Below are 5538 nucleotides of genomic sequence, written 5' to 3'. Positions count from 1 at the left end.
GTCACCCAGGGGCTGAGCCTATCAGCGCCGCCGGTGGCCACTCCTCAAAGTGCAGGGGAGAGGGTGTTACCCATGGAGGCAGCTTTTTCCCCACGGGGGGGGGGGGGGTGCTGCTGCTTGGGAGCCCCCCCCCCCCCCACAGCACCCAATCCAGAGAGCCCCCCCCCAGCACCCAATCCAGGGAGCACCCCAGCACCCAATCCAGAGAGCCCCCCCACAGCACCCAATCCAGAGAGCCCCCCCCCAGCACCCAATCCAGGGAGCACCCCAGCACCCAATCCAGAGAGCCCCCCCCCAGCACCCAATCCAGAGAGCCCCCCCAGCACCCAATCCAGAGAGCCCCCCCAGCACCCAATCCAGAGAGCCCCCCCCAGCACCCAATCCAGAGAGCCCCCCCCAGCACCCAATCCAGAGAGCCCCCCCCCAAGAGCACCCAATCCAGAGAGCCCCCCCCCCCCAAGAGCACCCAATCCAGAGAGCCCCCCCCCAAGAGCACCCAATCCAGAGAGCCCCCCCCCCCCCGAAAGAGCACCCAATCCAGAGAGCCCCACCAGAGACAACTACACCATCCCAGTTCGGGGCATACACAACAACCAATATCACCAATCCCCCCTCCAAAGCACCCGTTACGATAACGTATCTGGCTCCCTGATCCACCACCACCATCTCCATCTGAAACCTCACTCTCTTACACCGCTCGGCCCCCCCCCCCCCGCCCCCTCTCTCTCCCAGGCTCTACTATCAAAGCCCAAATGGAACACCTGACTCACCCAAGCCTTCAAAGCCTAACCTGGTCCTTCACCCTCAGGTGGGTCTCCTGCAACGTCACCACGTCGACTCTCAAGCTCTTCAAATGCACAAAAACTCTTGCCCGCTTCACCGGTCCTCCCAACCCCCACATGTTTCACGTTAACATTCGGACTTGGGGGTCTCTCAAACCTCCCCCTCCCCCTCCTTTCAGTCATGAGCATGGCCGCTGGCCCCACACCACGAGCGAGCCAAGGCCCTACCCCTAGTCCTGTCAGCCAGCTACACCTCCATCCCCCTTCCCAAAAACCCCCCAACCACTCCCTCTCAAAACCACCTCTCTGTATATTCCCCCCTGTCCCCCCATTCACACCTCCCATCAAAACCAGTCTCCACATACCCGGCCGACCGTGCCCCCCCCCCCCCCCCCCCCCATCGCTCCCGTTCACCAGGGAACTCCAGTTTGTGAGCAAGGTGGCCCTGCCAGAACCCCGCCCGCCCCCACATACCGAGTACAAAACCAACAGAAACCGCCCCACCAACCCCCCCCCCCCCCCCATACCCAGCCCCCCCCCATACCCAGCCTTTCTAAACCAACCTAACATGCTAAACCCCAAATAAAAAAGGGGGAAAAACTCCAACACATTATCCCGATGTCCCCAAACCATAACTTCCCAACCACAACACACGAAAACAAAGTCCAAACTCAGTTCAATCCCAATCCTTCGGCCTGGCGAATGCTTCTGCCTCCTCCGCTATCTCAGCTTTGCCGGGTAGACCACCACGAACCGCACATTGTAAAACACGATGTTTGGGAGCTCTCTGGATTGGGTGCTGGGGGGGCTCTCTGGATTGGGTGCTGGGGGGGGGGGGGGCTCTCTGGATTGGGTGCTGGGGGGGGGGGGCTCTCTGGATTGGGTGCTGAGGGGGGGGCTCTCTGGATTAGGTGCTGGGGGGCTCTCTGGATTAGGTGCTGGGGGGCTCTCTGGATTGGGTGCTCTGGGGGGGGGGCTCTCTGGATTGGGTGCTCTGGGGGGGGGCTCTCTGGATTGGGTGCTCTGGGGGGGGTGGGCTCTCTGGATTGGGTGCTGGGGTGCTCTCTGGACTGCGCCCCCCCAGAGCATCCAATCCAGAGAGCCCCCCCCCAGCACCCAATCCAGAGAGCCCCCCCAGCACCCAATCCAGAGAGCCCACCCCTCCCAGCACCCAATCCAGAGAGCCCCCCCCCCCAGCACCCAATCCTCAGAGCCCCCCCACACCCAATCCAGAGAGCCCACCCCCCCCAGAGCACCCAATCCAGAGAGCCCCCCAGCACCCAATCCAGAGAGCACCCCAGCACCCAATCCAGAGAGCCCTCCCCCAGCACCCAATCCAGAGAGCCCCCCCAGCACCCAATCCAGAGAGCCCCCCCCAGCACCCAATCCAGAGAGCCCCACCCCTCAGCACCCAATCCAGAGAGCCCCCTCAGCAGCCAATCCAGAGAGCTCCCAAACATCGTGTTTTACAATGTGCGGTTCGTGGTGGTCTACCCGGCAAAGCTGAGATAGCGGAGGAGGCAGAAGCATTCGCCAGGCCGAAGGATTGGGATTGAACTGAGTTTGGACTTTGTTTTCGTGTGTTGTGGTTGGGAAGTTATGGTTTGGGGACATCGGGATAATGTGTTGGAGTTTTTTCCCCTTTTTTATTTGGAGTTTAGCATGTTAGGTTGGTTTAGAAAGGCTGGGTATGGGGGGGGCTGGGTATGGGGGGGGGGCTGGGTATGGGGGGGGGGGCTGGGTATGGGGGGGGGCTGGGTATGGGGGGGGGGCTGGGTATGGGGGGGGGGGGTTGGGGGGGGCGGTTTCTGTTGGTTTTGTACTCGGTATGTGGGGGCGGGCGGGGTTCTGGCAGGGCCACCTCGCTCACAAACTGGAGTTTCCTGGTGAACGGGAGCGATGGGGGGGGGCACGGTCGGCCGGGTATGTGGAGACTGGTTTTGATGGGAGGTGTGAATGGGGGGACAGGGGGGAATATACAGAGAGGTGGTTTTGAGAGGGAGTGGTTGGGGGGTTTTTGGGAAGGGGGATGGAGGTGTAGCTGGCTGACAGGACTAGGGGTAGGGCCTTGGCTCGCTCGTGGTGTGGGGCCAGCGGCCATGCTCATGACTGAAAGGAGGGGGAGGGGGAGGTTTGAGAGACCCCCAAGTCCGAATGTTAACGTGAAACATGTGGGGGTTGGGAGGACCGGTGAAGCGGGCAAGTGTTTTTGTGCATTTGAAGAGCTTGAGAGTCGACGTGGTGACGTTGCAGGAGACCCACCTGAGGGTGAAGGACCAGGTTAGGCTTTGAAGGCTTGGGTGAGTCAGGTGTTCCATTTGGGCTTTGATAGTAGAGCCTGGGAGAGAGAGGGGGCGGGGGGGGGGGGGGCCGAGCGGTGTAAGAGAGTGAGGTTTCAGATGGAGATGGTGGTGGTGGATCAGGGAGCCAGATACGTTATCGTAACGGGTGCTTTGGAGGGGGGATTGGTGATATTGGTTGTTGTGTATGCCCCGACCTGGGATGGTGCAGGTTGGCCACGCTCGTTCGGTGACCCTGTCTGGGGAGGGTGGCGGTGTCAGCAGCATTTCTGTAGGAGATGGGGGAGAGGACACATGGCCGTCATTACATTCAGGAGCAGAGACTATTTCTGTTTCTCACCAGTGCGCCATGTGTACTCCGGGATTGACTTCTTCATTATGAGGAGGTCATTGTTGCTGGGAGTGCGGTAAGCGGAATACTCAGCGATTGTCATTTCGGATCGTGCTCCGCTCCTGGTGGGTGTGATCCTGGAGGGGAGGCTGGCGTGGTGGTTGGGTGTGGGGCAGCTCCCGGATATGATTTTTTTTGTGCGAGATTGGGGAAGGGGATCGTTGATTATTTGGGGTTCAATAAGAATGGGAGGTCTCACCGTCGGTGGTTTGGGAGACGCTGAAGGCGGTGGTGAGGAGCGAGATCATCTCGTACAGGGGATAGGGAGGCAAGAGGGAAGCGTCAGTGGCTGGTGGATGAAATCTTGGATGTTGATGGAAAATCCCATTCTGGAACTCTTGGTCAGTGGAACGGAACTGTCGGCTCGGTTGTCCTTGAATGTGCGGCACCTGTTAAATGTGGCCCTCAGGTGGGAGCTGGAGGTGGTGGTGATGTTGGATGCAGAGAAGGCAACGCCCATGTAGAGTGGAGCTATTTGTTTGCGATGTTGGAGAGTTTGGGATTTGGCCTAAATTTGTGGCGTGGGTCAAATTGTTGTGTGAGGAGCTGAAGGCGAGTGTTTGTACGAATGAGGTGGACTGGGGATATTTTCAGCTGCTGAGGTGGAACGAGGCATGGGGTGTCCCGTGTACCCCCCTGTTGTTGCGCTGGTGAGAGAGCGCATGGCCATTGTACGGGAAGTCTCCAACATCGCCATAGTGTGCGGACAGTCGTGCCGCTGGTTGGGGGGGGCTTCTGCCAGGGCCGGGGGGAGAAGCGGGCGAGGGTGGCCAGTAGGTGGCAGTGGGGGTGGGGTGCTGCACCGCCCACTGTGAATTATGGGGCACAGGTCATATGGGTATCGCCCCCAGGCACTCCCCCAGGTGCCCTCATGTCCCAGCTGACCCATCAGCTGTATGGGTGCACTCCAGCACAACCAGTACCATCTTGTTGGTTGGTATGAGTGTGTGTGGGGAGTGTAATGTGTGTGTGGGGCTGGGATGAGTGTGTGTGGGGAGTGTAATGTGTGTGCGGGGCTGGGATGAGTGTGTGTCGGGAGTGTAATGTGTGTGTGGGGCTGGGATGAGTGTGTGTGGGGAGTGTAATGTCCGTGTGCGGCTGGGATGAGTGTGTGTGGGGAGTGTAATGTGTGTGCGGCTGGGATGAGTGTGTGTGGGAAGTGTAATGTGTGTGTGAGGCTGGGATGAGTGTGTGTGGGGAGTGTAATGTGTGTGTGCGGCTGGGATGAGTGTGTGTGGGGTGTGTAATGTGTGTGTGGGGCTGGGTTGAGTGTGTGTGGGGAGTGTAATGTGTGTGTGGGGCTGGGATGAGTGTGTGTGGGGAGTGTAATGTGTGTGCGCTGGGATGAGTGTGTGTGGGGAGTATAATGTGTGTGGGGCTGGGATGAGTGTGTGTGGGGAGTGTAATGTGTGTGTGAGGCTGGGATGAGTGTGTGTGGGAAGTGTAACGTGTGTGTGTGGTTGGGATGAGTGTGTGTGGGGAGTGTAATGTGTGTGTGAGGCTGGGATGAGTGTGTGTGGGGAGTGTAATGTGTGTGTGTGGCTGGGATGAGTGTGTGTGGGGAGTGTATGTGTGTGTGTGGGTTGGGATGAGGTGTGTGTGGGGAGTGTAATGTGGTGTGAGGCTGGGGTGAGTGGGTGTGGGGAGTGTAATGTGTGTGTGGGGCTGGGGTGAGTGTAATGTGTGTGTGGCTGGGATGAGTGTGTGTGGGGAGTGTAATGTGTGTGTGGGGCTGGGATGAGTGTGTGCGGGGCTGGGATGAGTGTGTGTGGGGCTGGGATGAGTGTGTGTGGGGCTGGGATGAGTGTGTGTGGGGAGTGTAATGTGTATGTGGGGCTGGGATGAGTGTGTGTGGGGAGGGTACTGTGTGTGTGCGGCTGGATGAGTGTGTGGGGGCTGGGATGAGTGTGTGTGGGGAGTGTAATATGTGTGTGGGGCTGGGATGAGTGTGTGTGGGGAGGGTAATGTGTGTGTGGCTGGGATGAGTGTGTGTGGCTGGGATGAGTGTGTGCAGGGCTGGGATGAGTGTGTGTGGGGCTGGGATGAGTGTGTGTGGGGCTGGATG

This window comes from Scyliorhinus canicula, chromosome 12, assembly GCF_902713615.1.
Source record: "Scyliorhinus canicula chromosome 12, sScyCan1.1, whole genome shotgun sequence".
NCBI lineage: Eukaryota > Metazoa > Chordata > Chondrichthyes > Carcharhiniformes > Scyliorhinidae > Scyliorhinus > Scyliorhinus canicula.
Note: the sequence above shows the minus strand (reverse complement) of the source record.